This window comes from Setaria viridis, chromosome 3 (genome assembly GCF_005286985.2).
Source record: "Setaria viridis chromosome 3, Setaria_viridis_v4.0, whole genome shotgun sequence".
Lineage (NCBI taxonomy): Eukaryota > Viridiplantae > Streptophyta > Magnoliopsida > Poales > Poaceae > Setaria > Setaria viridis.
In genome coordinates this window covers 9,430,646-9,445,040 of record NC_048265.2, presented here as the reverse complement: position 1 = coordinate 9,445,040, position 14,395 = coordinate 9,430,646, and the positions used below count along the sequence as shown (strand labels likewise).

Sequence of the window (14,395 nt, the reverse complement as noted above, 5' to 3'; positions counted from 1 at the left end):
AGCTATACACATACGGTGTTCACATATCACTAACCCCGCTTTTGCTCTTCCACCAGCTTTCACTAGCAACCACGGAGCCATCTTCTCGGCGCCCCAAGCCTGTGCATTTTGTCCGCAGATGGTCGATGAACTGCCAAAGCCCCTTCAGCTGCCTGTACTTGTAGCCGAACTGCTCGCTGTTCCTCAACTTGCCAGTGGCTGCTTGGAACTTCTGCTGGACATCTTTCCAGCCCCACTTGTTCATGTTCCCGCGAGTGCAGTTGCCCAAGTCAATTTGCTGACAGTACAGCTCACAAAACAGCTGGGTTTCCTCTTTAGTCCACTTGGCCCTGCTACGCTCATTCTGTGCACAATGCAATTTGTACAAGCAATGCATGAACTCCTATGGACAGTATGCATGACTAAGCAATACAGATTAACAACACCAGGGTTACATGTTTCAGTGACAACCAAATGCTTTATATCATATTGACAGAAACCATCAGTAACCAATACATTTAATGGACACCAGGCATAAATCATGGTATAACAAGCAATGAGACAACTACTCAGCTGACACTAACCGTAAGCAAGCAACAAACATGATGCACACATGAAACAGAACGGCGCAGCGCATATCATCCTAATCGAAGTACAGAGGGGGAGTGGGAACAAGTACCGGATTCATCCTGGCTGCCCCTGCTGGAGCCGCGCCACGACGCCGGGAACCGCGTGTCCTGGCCGTACCACGCCGCTGACGAGGCAAGGGAGCCGGGCCCAAGTCTTCGCTGCCGGAACCATCTCCGCCGGAAGGGATGACCCGGCTGCTGCCGCCTCCTCCAACTCGGTCGCCGGAGCGAAGGATCCCTTCGTAGTCCTCCATGTTCTGCCACCCGGAGGAGGCATTGAGGTTGAGGCCGGCCATGCCCAGCTGGCTTGGGGTGGGCAAGCTGGACGACAGGGTGTGCTGCGGCCCGGAGGAGAAGTAGGTGTAGGGACCGCTTGCAGAGCCCGGCGGCGCCAGGGAGAAGAAGTTCCTGGTGGGGTGGCCGCCGTCGTAGTCGGGGCCGTTGCCGAACTCCATACCCGAAGAGCCTTCTCCGTATCCCCCGGCGTTGAAGCTGTCGTCGAAGCTGGGGTTGCCGGAGGTGCTGGCGTTGAAGCTGGGGTTGCCGGATCCGCTGGCGTTGAAGCCCCCGGGGTTGCCGGATCCGCTGGCGTTGAAGCCCCCGGGGAGTCGGGAACCGGTGGCGGTGAAGCCCGCGGCGAGGCGGGAGGATCTGGCGGTGAAGCCCGCGGGGGGTCGGGATCCCCCGGCGGTGAAGGCAGCGGGGAGTCTTGATCCGCCGGTGTTGAACTCCGCGCCCTCCCCTTCCTCGTTGAAGTGGTCCATCGTCGTGGATCTGGTGGTGGATAGGTGGATTGGAGCGGATGCGGCGACCTACTGGCGGGGGGAGTGGGACAGCGGCCGAGGGGGGCAGATCTAGGCGGGGGAGAGGCGACCGCGGCGGGGGAGAGTGGAGCGGCGCGGGGGAGGGGGGACAGCGGCGGGGAGGGGGCGAGCGCCGCAGGCGAGGGGGAGATCTAGGGGGCAGACGAGAGCGGCGCGGGCGACTGGGAAACCGGCGGTGGAGCGGACACCGGAAGGGGGGAGAGGGCGAGCGGCGCGGTCGAGGGGGAGAGCGGCGGGGGAGAGGACACCGGCGGGGGCGAGGCCGAGCGGAGCGGGGGAGGGGGGAGAGCGGCGGGGAGGGGGCGAGCGGCGGGGGAGAGGCGAGCGGCGCTGGGGAGAGGGAGCGTGACTGCGGGCGCTGCTAGGGTTTGGAGTGCGGCCGGGCGGCTGCCGGTGGATAAGGCTCCGAATTTTGGGCCGAATTCGGGCCATCCTACAGGCCGACTTTGCACCGAAGTTTGCCAGCCCGTTTACTTCAGAACTCCCAAAAGGAGGCCCAAACACTGTGCAAAGTCCGATTCGGGCCTCATCTAAACAAGGCCTGAGTCTTACTCCCCTCTCACACCAGCGTCTGTTTCTTACTCTCTCACAACTGTTCAGGATGCCACTGTCTTCTTCTTGCTCTCTTACTGTAGCTATTACTCTTCCAAATCCTCTTCGCCGATCCATCTTATCCTTCCCCTCCAATGACACTACTCAGTGCAGGGCAAGTGCAAACAGATCTTGAGGTTGGTTCTTAGAGTTTGTGAAGTCGAGGGATCTGTCGTTGTCGTTGATGGAGGAAGCACTCCGAGAAGTAAGAGGCTGCATCAGAGGTACTTTCCATTCTATCTGCCCTCCACAATTTCTACGATTTGATGCAGAGATTCATTTTTCCATCTAATCAATTTGTGATAGGATAAACCTATACACTTTTGTGCAAGTAATTTTTACTTGGGACTACTCTATTCCTCTCGTAAGATGGGAACCATTTTAGTCTCTAGTTGTAGGCTAATACCCAAGCAGATTTTTTTTCTTTTATAAAGAAACCAATAGCCGAAGTAATTTTTATTTGGCACTACTTTACTAAAGATTCAGTTGAAAACTTTCTTTTATTTTGCTAAGCTTGGCTTAGTGCACATAAGATGCATAACATATTAGTAGTTTAGCATTTCAATTAGTATTTGAATTTCTTTTGTTGCTGTATCATTATCTTATTGTTAGTTTTTGTAAGAACATGTGATGTTCTAAAGAAAAAGAAAAGGGAGATACAACTCCTTTCAGTTGTTTCAGATGCAATTTTTTTATGACTATTCTACTATCGTATAGAAACAAAGCAAAGTGTTATTAGAGTAAATCTATGAATCCCCGTTTTCTCCTAGAGTAGGGTTCCCAGATAAGCATACCTGTTCTATAAGATTGATGGAAGTCGGCTATTTTAAAAAAATATTTACCACATAGATATTCTTCCATTAGTTCCTTATGTCACTGTGGAAAAATATTAGTTAATGGGATCGAACAAAACACTATCCTTGATTAATCAACTTTAAATTTTATGTCAAAACTTGAGTTTGCCTCCTTTTGTTATTGTGGTTGTATATATCTATATCAAGGAAATAATTAAGTCCTCTGTATTTCTTAAGCAATGTGTTGTTGTAGTACTTGTTATGGTTTTCCATTTATACCTAATACATCATTGTATTAGGGCTGGATTATGATTAGGGCCATGCCTCAAAAACAAAGGTCTGGAGTAGGGGTTAGGATAAAGACACGCTAGGTCTTGTCTCATAAGTGTTAGGATGATTTAGGCACCATACATCAGGCTAAAATATCTCAACCCTATCGTAGAGTTCATACATGATGAGTGTAACATCCCACTTTTTAGAGCATTTAAAAATACAATCTTTTCAAAAAAATTCTTTAATTATGATATAATCTTTTCCCCCAAATATTCAAAACACTCATGCAGTAAACCTATGTGTTGCATATGATTGATCTTCCCTAGGAACTCTCTTCTTAATTTATTCTCCAAATAGAATTCCCGAAACCCCTCCTTGATATTCAAATTTAATTTGAATATCTACTCTATCTAAACCCTTAGAAGGTTTCCGCCAAATCCTAGTCCCATCTCAACATTAACGAATTTAGTACTCCCTACCAAAGTCCTAATTTCATGCCTGTTCCAAGTCCCACTCTAGAACCTACTCAAATTTGAGTTCAAACTCCCATTCAAATAAAAGGAAAATCTTCTAATCTTGCTATGGGCTGCCAACCCTGAAAGAAGCCTGCCTCCTCTTCCAGCCTAGCCCAACCTCCACGCCATAGGCTGGCTCATCCCGGCCCGATGCTCAGCTCGGTGACCCTTCCTCTCGGTCCATTCCGCCATGCGGCCTAGCGCAGCGTTTCCGCTCGCCTCGGCCTGTGAGCCAGCCTAGCTCGCCCATCCTCTTCCTCCTCCCACTGACGCCAGTGCCACCGCCACTCCGGTGTCGCGCCGCCACACTGCAGCGCCACGCCACTGCGCTAGGAACATCTCCCCCGCCCGGCTTGGCGCCCAAGCTTCCCCCCTCCCTTATCCCATCCTGCCATCTCACCTTGCCAGCGCCACTGTTCCCGGCCGCCATTAGTGTCGCGACACTGTTCCTCGCCAGCCGCCGTACGTGCGCCTGCCCCGCTGGTGCTCCTCCCCTTCCTTGACCGCGAAGGCACTTGCCCTGTCAACCTCATCCATCCGCGCGCCGGGAGATCCCCCCCTCTCCCCACCACCAGCCACCACACCTCACCGCCACCTGCCATGTCGCTCCATTCTCATCCACCCCCGGCGACGTGTCCTCACTAGCCGCGCCCGCCCGACCTATAAAAGATGCCTCGAGCCCTCCTTCCCCCGCTCACACCACGAGGAGGAAGAGATAGGTCGCGCCATTGTCCCCCAATGGCCGCGCCTCTTCCCCTCTCTCCCTCTCCCCCTACAACCCCCTAACCGAGCTCCCCTTAGCCCTCTCTCTCCTCTGGTGCTCGCCACGAGGGCAAAGGTGGCCAGAAATGCCACCTAGGCGTGCTCCGGTGAGCTCCCGCGGCAGCGCCCCCCGGGAGGGGGGGGGAGGGTGGCAGGGCGGCGCCGTGCCGTCCCAGCGGACGAAGGGGCACGCCGCCCCCCTCTCGTTCCCCTCCGTTACCACCCTCCTCCCTGGCCCGTGGGCCCCCCGGCTAACACCATCCCACCCCACCATCAACCCTACCACCCCTTCCTCCCTAGACCCAGTCCTGGTGCACCAAAGACCCAACGTCTCCCACAGTCCACCGGCTCGTGGACATGGTCCACGCCACAGTAAATAGCAGCCCCACCGCGCCGCGTCAGCGCTCCCCAAATTGCTAAGTCCACCCTCATATTGTACATACAAACTTGTTTCAAGCCCTTCCTATATTCCAAAAATTCCTAGAATATTCCCAAAAATCCCAAAAGCCCATTCATATCTTCCTTTACTATAATTCACCTTATATGAGTTCCTTTTCCATCTTTACTAAGTTCTTAGAGCCCAACCTTATTAGGAAAGATGCCGCACCGCCTCCACCCATCGCCGTGCCCTATCCCTTAGTGCCGGGCCGGGTTAAAGTTGAGCACGCCGTGCGGCCTCTAGCCACATTACCCGTGTTGTTAACAGCACCCAGCTGGCTGTTCCTTGCTGCCATATCGTCACCACGAACCCCTATCGCTGCCACACATCTGCTTGATCTTGCCCAACCGCAACCCCTTAAGGATCCCGGGAATTCACCTTTAATTATCAGTAATTCCCAGAATACTCATCCTTTTCCCTCCTTTTAATTTTCGAGGAATTGATTACTGTACTATTTTATTGATTGTTATTTTATACGCTTTTGCCAGCCGATAGATGACCAGACTCTGCCTGAAGCCGAGGATCCAGAAGGCATGAAGCCAAGAACCCTGGTCACCTAGGAAACGTTAAGTATTTTCAATGAAGACAAGTCCCGACTCCTAGTCCATGTTTTATACTACTGAGTGCGAGAGTAATAATATTGCCAACTTAATTTGACATGCATTTCTTTTTAGAGTATTTTCAATTACGCGCCTGCTAGATATACCCCAAAAGGACATAATAGTCCTTTTGCTATTGAAATGCCACATGCTAAACCCTAGATAAACTACACCCCTATAAGCCACCCTATATTAGATATGCTAAGCAGTAGAGTACGCCCCATAAAGGGGATAATACACCTGTTGGATCCTCTATGGAGAGGAACTAACAAAATATCACCTTCTATATAACAAATGCTTAGGAAGGGTTTTCTCTTTGGGAATGCGTGAGTTAAAATATAAAGTAGCAGTAATGACAACCCCTAGGGTGTGTTTTGGACCTGGGAGTAAGGGGACTGCCTTAGTGGAGGTTACTTTGTCCCAGAGCTTATTCCGGTCACATAAGGTCCGGTCCATTGGGTGAGTCTTTCTTGTGAAACGTACAACCATATGTGCCAAAAAGGTACAGCCTTCGGGAGTGCGTGTTTATGTGAGGTCTTGGTGCAAACCCCGCTAGCTGAATCTAGTCATCCATCCCAAGGGGCCAAGGTGGCCAACGGATATGCTGGAGCAGGACCTTCGCAGAGTCCCAGGTCTGGTCAGCACGGGTTGATTGTTTGGAGGGTCGAAGACCCTGAGGGCCGGAGGCCCTATTTATATTTTTTATGCACATTTCCCGGGAGAGGATCCGTAAGGTGGATGTTTGTGGCCCCTATTTAGACCCTAGTATATCCGTGGATAGATCTAGAGAATGCTATCCAGAGATGGACGCGGGTGGGTATGAATCTCGTAGGTCAGCACTGCCTTTTTGCAAGGGTATGGGCTGATCAGATGTATAGGGAAAATGTACACCTCTGCGTAGAGTATGATCTATTCGAATAGCCGAGGCTCACGGTCACGAGCCCACTAAGTAAAAACCCCCATGATTACCTCTTGAAGCTTTTTGGGAAAGGGATTAGTATTTGGAAATACTGGAGGAAGGTCAATGGACTGGAATCTAGAATAAAACTTGGGACTGGTAGGGGAGGTAGTTTTTCCCCTCTAGGACCACAACTTTCATTCTATAAAATAATAGTAACCTTCTTAGAGAGTCTTTACAAAACTCACATTTCAAAATTCACCTTGCATACGAGAGATGCTTTAGGCTTAGGAATATACCCATTAACCTCTTCCTTATCCACATCCTGGAATGCATATAATTACTTAGTAAATTTTGGGACTTGCTGAGTACCAACCATAAGTGTACTCAGCCTTGCTTTCATCATACAGTTTTAGGCCTCCAGGTGTTTAGACCATCTTGTTAGTGGATGGATACCACTTCACTGTGCTAAGGTGAAAACCTTTTCTTATTACATTATACGCCTTTTTATTATTTGAAATACTAAATTGTGATGATAACTGTATTAACCTACCGATCCAGGGACTAATACAGGTGATCAGCGGGAATCCCGAAGGGAGATCCCCACAATGAGAATAGTCGATCTGGTTCCAGAAAATATCTCAACCCTACCATAGTCTCAATTCAGTAAGTATGATTAGTTATAGAGATTGAAATAAAAGAAAGAATGCAAGAAAGCAAAAAGGAAAAAATATCTTGCACCTTACATTGTCAGTGTATAATGTTGATGAGCTGCAACAATTCTACCAATTGGAATTTGTGATGCATAAGCAAACTATCTTCCACATCATCATATGAGATCCATTCTAATTCCTCATTAGATTTGCGCATATGGAGCTTAGCCTCGGATGGCTAAGTACTCTTTCCGTCCCAAATTAGGCTCATACCTTTTACTATATATTTAGATATAATATATATTTAGATGCAAACTATATGGATCTAGAAAAATCAAAATGACTAATAAATTAGGACTGAGAGAGTAACAACTACTCCATCCATCCCAAAAAGAATGATATTTTGGCATTCAAAATTTATCCAAAAAGAATGACGTTTCAGGATTTAAATCTTATGCATACATAATCTGGCATGTTGATCTCGTGTATGCATAATTAAATGGAAATATATTTTCTCCATTTTCTATATGCACACTGAACTAACTAAGGGTAGTACATGCGTCTTTTTCATTCACCCCTATATTAAATGAGATAAGTTTGAATAGGACTCGGCTTGGTCCTTATCAGATATGGCGCAAGGGCTGGCGCAAGGTTCCAGAAGATAGAATCCTAGGAGGATGTAACACCCTTGTAACCGAATAGGAGATAGTTAGAGATAGACTAGTTTGATCAGATCAAGATGTAACTTATCTCCATGTAATTGTGTAGTCTTGGTGCATATATAAACACGGAACCATGGGATGCGAGTTTGCTAACCATGTTTACCAAATTACTCTACACTTTTACATGGTAATCAGAGCCATCTTCATCTAAAAAGCGTCGACTGTCATGGCGACATCTACTTCCTCGACGACAACATTGGCGCCACTCGGCCCCCAAGTCACCGAGAAGCTTACCAGAGACAATTATGTCCTATGGAAGATGCAAGTTCTTCCGCCCATCAGAGGGGCACAGCTAGTGGGAATCCTAGAGGGATCCGTCAAAGCCCCATCTGAATTTCTGGAGATCATCAGAGAGGACAAGTCCAAGGAGATTGTTAGCAACCTGGCGTATTCCTTATGGCTGGCGCAAGACCAGCAGATCCTTGCTTTCCTTTTCAACTCGGTTACAAAGGATGTGCTTGGATAGGTAGCAACTCTTTCTTCATCTACAGAGGTTTTGGCGGCATTGGAGAACATGTTCTCTGCCCAATCCAGAGCAAAAGTAACTCATCTACGGATGCAACTGTCAACTCTCAAGAAGGGAAGTATGACGACCTCAGTGTACTTCAACAAGATGAAAGCAATCGCCGACGAGCTCGCTGGCGCTGGTAGAAAAGTCGAAGACGACGAGATGATATCCTTTATTCTCACTAGTTTGGATAGTGAATATAATCCTATTGTTACCTCTGTTATGGGTCATCCTGATGAGATTCCCTTGAGCGAACTGTATGCTCAGGTGATGGCGTATGAGACAAGGCTGGAGATGCTACGTGATAATTTTGGCATCCAGTACACATCATCTGCAAATGCTGCATCCAGAGGCCATGGAGGTAACTATAACCCACGTGGTCATGGGAATTTTGGCTGGGGCTATGGAGCAAATCGTGGCGGCAGAAGCTATGGTGGCGATGATGGTCGCCAAATGTTCAGGAGCGGCGGCCAGGGAAATAGCAAGCCAAAGTGCCAGATATGTGACCGGCCAAACCACACAGCAAGGGAGTGCTGGTATAGATATGATGATGATAACCAGGCAAACAACAACAAGACATCCAACTCCGGCCTTGCTGCAGCCTACGGGATTGATAAAAACTGGTATGCCGATAGTGGAGCCTCAGATCACATTACTTCAAATCTGGAGAAGTTGACTGTGCAAGAGAAGTACGTCGGTCGAGATCAAGTATACTCTGCAAGCGGCCAAGGTATGAGGATTAATAATATTGGTCACTCTATTTTGCAAACCCCATATCACAATCTGTTCTTGAGAAATATTCTTCATGTACCTAGCTCACATAAAAATCTTGCTTCCGTCCACCGTCTTGCCCTTGGTAACAATGTTCTGTTTGAATTTCATCCAAACTTTTTCCTTATCAAGAATCGAGCAACGAGGAAAATTCTTCATTCCTTATCAAGATGTGAAGGGGGCCTCTACCCCTTGGTGCCATAAAAACCAGATGGGAGTTCAAGCAAAGAAGTTCTAGCTACGATCAGACCAACGACAGAATGATGGCATAGTCGTCTCAGACATCCTTCTTTTCCTATAGTTTCTCGTGTTCTTAGAGATCATAATTTACCCTTTGTTAGTAACAGTACCATCGAATCAGTGTGTGATTCTTGCCAAAGAGCTAAAAGTCATCAGTTTCCTTATTCTATATCGGAGAATTCCGCCCCTGCTCCTCTCGCTTTGATCCACTCCGATTGGTGGGGTCCAGCGCCCACATCTGTTGGGAGGTTCGCCTACGACGTCAGCTTTATTGACGATTTCAGTTGCTACACCTGGATTTATCTTCTCAAAAACATATCAGATGTGTTCGATGTATTTCTCGATTTTCAAAAGCTGGTAGAGAGACAATTCGATAAGAAGATTCTTTCTATGCAAACATATTGGGATGGTGAGTATGAAAAATTAAATTCCTTTTTTCAAAAGAATGGGATAATCCATCGTGTTTCCTGCCCGCATGCACATCAGCAGAATGGGTCCGCTGAAAGAAAACATTGGCATATTGTAGAAGTCGGGCTAGCTCTTCTCGCTAAAGCATCCATACCGTTGAAATTCTGGGACGAGGCTTTTCTCGCTGCTACCTACCTCATAAACCGCCTCCCTAGCGAAGTCACCGATTATAAATCCCCTCTTGAGCTCCTGTATTATGAAAAACCCAATTACTCCTTTCTTCGCGTTTTTGGGTGTGCTTGCTGGCCGAATCTCAAACCCTTTAATGCTAGGAAGCTTGCCTTCAGATCCGTCTGATGTGCTTTTCTTGGGTATAGCTCGCTTCACAAAGGTTACAAGTGCCTAGATATATCAACAGGATGGGTTTATATCTCTCGAGATGTTATCTTTGATGAAGAAATCTTTCCCTTTGAAGCGCTGCATGAAAAAGCTGGGGCAAGACTTCGTTAAGAAAATTTAATTCTTCCTTCACATCTTTGTGCTAGCTATGGGGGAGCAAATAGTGATGACTTGATATTATCTAACTCTCATAACAGTTGTTCTAGTGTTGATGATGCAGCACAGGAAGCATACAGGAATCAAACTGGCGTCTTAGGTGATATTCGAGGTGCTAGATGTAGCGCTTTACCTGTTCTAGCTAGCGGACACGACTCTGCGGAAGACCAATATGATTTTCCTGCATCGGTCGGCGTAGACTCCCGTGAGGATACTCCGTATCAGCCCAACGCGGCATCTCCCGCGTCCTCTGCCGGGTGTGTCCGCTCCGGTCTGGCGCCAGGCATTTCTGCGCTGAACTCTGCCTCCGCGTCAGCGCTGGGGGGAGAGCAGCAGCAGCCCGGATCTTCTGCGGGCACTGACGAAGAACAACAGCAGCAGCAGCAGTGGCGGGTCATCATAAGATTCCAGCGCGGCATTTTTAAACCCAAAACTTACACTGACGGCACTATTCGGTATACAGGGTTCTGCTTAACTGGGGAACCTGATTGCCTGATCGAAGCTCTTGGTGATTCTCGATGGATTCAAGCTATGGAGGAAATTTATGCGCTACATGACAATAAGACGTGGCGACTGGTACTGCCCAAGCAAGGTGTAAATCTTATTGACTGCAAATGGGTTTACAAGGTAAAAAGGAAGTTTGATGGAAGCATCGATCGATATAGGCTCGCCTAGTAGTCAAGGGTTTTAAGCAAAGGTATGGGATTGATAATAAAGATACCTTTAGCCCCATCGTAAAAATTGCTACTGTTCGCTTGGTCTTGTCTATAGCTGTTGCAAGAGGATGGTGCCTACGACAGTTGGACGTTCAAAATACGTTCTTACATGGCATTCTTGAAGAAGAGGTATACATGAGACAACCGTCAGGCTTTGAGGATTCGAAGCATCCTGATTTTGTTTGCAGGTTAGACAAAGCATTGTATGGATTGAAACAAGCCCCGAGAGCCTGGTATGCTCGGCTCAGGTCAAAGTTGTATGATCTTGGGTTTAAAGCGTCAAAGTTAGATACGTCCTTATTCATCTATTCAAAAGGAGGCATTACAATTTTCATGCTTATATATATGGACGACATTATTGTCACTAGCTCATCGCCTAAGGCTGTAACAGCTCTACTGATGGATCTTAGAGAGGAGTTTGCTCTCAAGGATCTTGGTGATCTAAATTACTTTCTTGGTATTGAAGTTCAGCCGATGCAAGGTGGTATTCAATTATGCCAAGAAAAATATGCAAGGGATCTCCTGACGAGAGTTGGTATGTTGAATTGTAAAGAATCTCCAACTCCATTATCTTCGGCCGAGAGGATGTCAAAGGAAGATGGAGAACCGCTGTCTCCTGGAGATTCGACTTGGTATCGAAGTATAGTAGGAGCATTGCAGTACTTGACTCTCACCCGGCCGTATAGCACTTGCTGTCAACAAAGTCTACCAGTTCCTGCATGCACCGACGACTTCTCACTGCAGTAAAGAGAATTTTGAGATATGTTAAAGGTACGATCAGTATGGGGTTGCGTATTAAAGCATCAGATTCGGTCCTAGTCAGTGCCTTTTCCAATGCGGATTGGGCAGGATGTGTTCATGATCGACGATCAACAGGAGGCTTTGCAATTTTCTTTGGACCAAATCTAATCTCCTGGAGTGCGAGAAAACAGCCTACGGTCTCAAGGTCCAGTACAAAAGCTGAGTATAAATCTCTTGCTAATGCTACTGCCGAATTAATCTGGGTAGAAGCCTTATTAAAGGAATTGGGCGTTAAATACCAAATTCCCTGCTTATGGTGTGACAATCTTGGGGCAACGTACCTTTCAGCGAACCCAGTATTTCATGCAAGGGCTAAGCATATTGAGATTGATTTTCACTTTGTTCGAGAAAGGGGAAACAATTAGAGATTCGGTTTATACCCTCAAGAGATCAATTGGCAGATGGCTTCACAAAAGCACTTGCTACTTAGAAGTTTGAGATATTCAGAAACAATCTTAACATGGTTAAGAAACTAGGTTAAGATTGAGAGAGGCTGTTAAATGAGATAAGTTTGAGTAGGACTCGGCTTGGTCCTTATCAGATATGGCGCAAGGGCTGGCGCAAGGTTCCAGAAGATAGAATCCTAGGAGGATGTAATACCCTTGTAACCGAATAGGAGATAGTTAGAGATAGACTAGTTTGATCAAATCGAGATGTAACTTATCTGCATGTAATTGTGCAGCCTTGGTGCATATATAAACGCGGAACCGTGGGATCCAAGTTTGCTAACCACGTTTACCAAATTACTCTACGCTTTTACACCCTAATCCGTTTGAAAAATCTCAAAAAATTATTCTTTTTAGTACAGAGGGAGTAGCCGAGCAGGTCAAATTTAACTGGGGATGTGAACTTGAACGGGTCTAAAACCGCGGTCATGTATTGTGTTTAGCTCGGGTACGGTATTGACTGAGCAACCCAGCAGCGGCTTCTTCAATCTTCATGGGCTGATGTACGGTTCTGACAGCAGTTTCTTGTCAACTACGGGGCCCAAGGTCAGACTCACACACCAGTGCAACTGCTGCTTCTGCAGTTCTGCTTCCCTCTGCATCACGTGCGGCCGCCGTCATGTCAGCTTCGTCTCGCACAGGAAATTTACTAGAATTTTTACCAGGACACCTGTATTTTTCATCTCCTTTTCATGTTCTTCTGAATTCAAATGAGGTTGCATGACCAGCTCAAACTCAATTACTGTATGTTTTCCAGCCCCACAAGTCAGTGCCAGTAGTTTATGATAGTCTCAATGCAAGAAGGAACTGTTCAATGTTCGTGTTACCATGGTCCAGGCTTAGCGCCGCACGAAGAATATCATTGCACGGCTCCCCCCTAGTTCTTCCCTGGACACACGCAATCAAATTCGTGGCAGTGACGGCCCGTCAGCTAGCTACTTCAGGCTACTTCTCTCTCTCGTCCTCTTCTCCTCCCCTTGAACAAACGCGAGCCTGCCAAGACTCGAGCCACACACAGCAATGTCGTCGACGGAGGATGAGAAGGCCAAGCCCGTGACCGTGAAGATCATCGAGACGGTGTACGTGGAGGCCGACACCGCCGACGACTTCAAGTCTGTCGTCCAGAGGCTCACCGGCAAGGATGCCATCGCCGAGCCAGAGGAGGAGGAAAGCGGCAGGCCTGCTGCATCGCAAGATGCTCAGAGCAGGATTGGCCAAGGCCACGGTTCTCGTGGTGATCATCACAAGGCAACTGGCGCCTCCGGCACAAGGCAGAACGGGTGAGATCAATTTGTAACTGAACACAAGAGAATTCTGCGTAATTTATCATTCATGCAGGGTATTCTGCTGTTGATTTCATTTCTCTCTTGTTCTCCCCTTCTGTTTTTCTTTGTGCAATTGCTAACGAAACAGTAGTATTTCGTCTAAATCTTATTCTTATAATACATATTATGAAATATGAAAACCAGCCTTGCAGTAGCTTATGTGTATACGGTAGTACAATTTTACTTCATGTTTAGATCATCAGCTATCTGTGGCAGTCATTCAACTCGTTGTTCAACCTGAACAATATCTATTCATTCACGCATCAAAGGAAGTAGTTAGCACAGCAAGTAGCGGTGCAGAAAATTATTCGGTAAGAACTTCATCAAAACCGAAAGAGAGATTATTTAGACGCATTTTGTCATTCGTTGATGCGTGATGAACTCCATTGTTTGTTCAACGAACGAGGGAGACTATGAGACTTTCTTATCCGTTCTGTAGTTGCCCGCAAGTCTAATGCACTGCCTCACCTCACAGCCTCGCACAGCAGTATCCCTGTTACCCACTGCAAGTTGAAGGAATAGAAGGGCTGACGTGCCTGTTCTATATTCATATAATTTTATCCCTATTGTTGCTTTCGTTCAACAACTTAATTAATTTCCTACTGTCCCAGCTAATTCAAATCTGGACTTTCAGAACAGGCATGATAAATGCACTCCAGGTTAACACACACACACACACACACGCACACACTCTATTCCGTTCAAAATTACAAGACATAGTACTTCATTCCTTAGGATAGGCCTTTCACTATCATTTTTTTGTTTATATATAGCTTTATACAATATAAAATCAATGTTATTATATCCGTACTGAAAGATACTCACTTATGGTCATGATTTTATATCACGCAATGACACTATGTTGGATTAATCTTGTCTTAACAAAACGAAATACATCATATGCATGTAATTTCAAATTGAGAGAGTATGACATGGTACTAGAGTAG

General features: G+C 46.9%; 1 non-coding gene across 1 annotated transcript; it reads left to right on the top strand.

Annotated features, from left to right (window-relative positions):
- The first annotated feature begins 8,330 nt into the window (after window positions 1-8,330).
- On the top strand, window positions 8,331-8,469 carry LOC117851120 (small nucleolar RNA Z247). Its single transcript, XR_004639481.1, has one exon. It is a non-coding gene; the product is annotated as a small nucleolar RNA Z247 (small nucleolar RNA).
- Window positions 8,470-14,395: the final 5,926 nt, after the last annotated feature.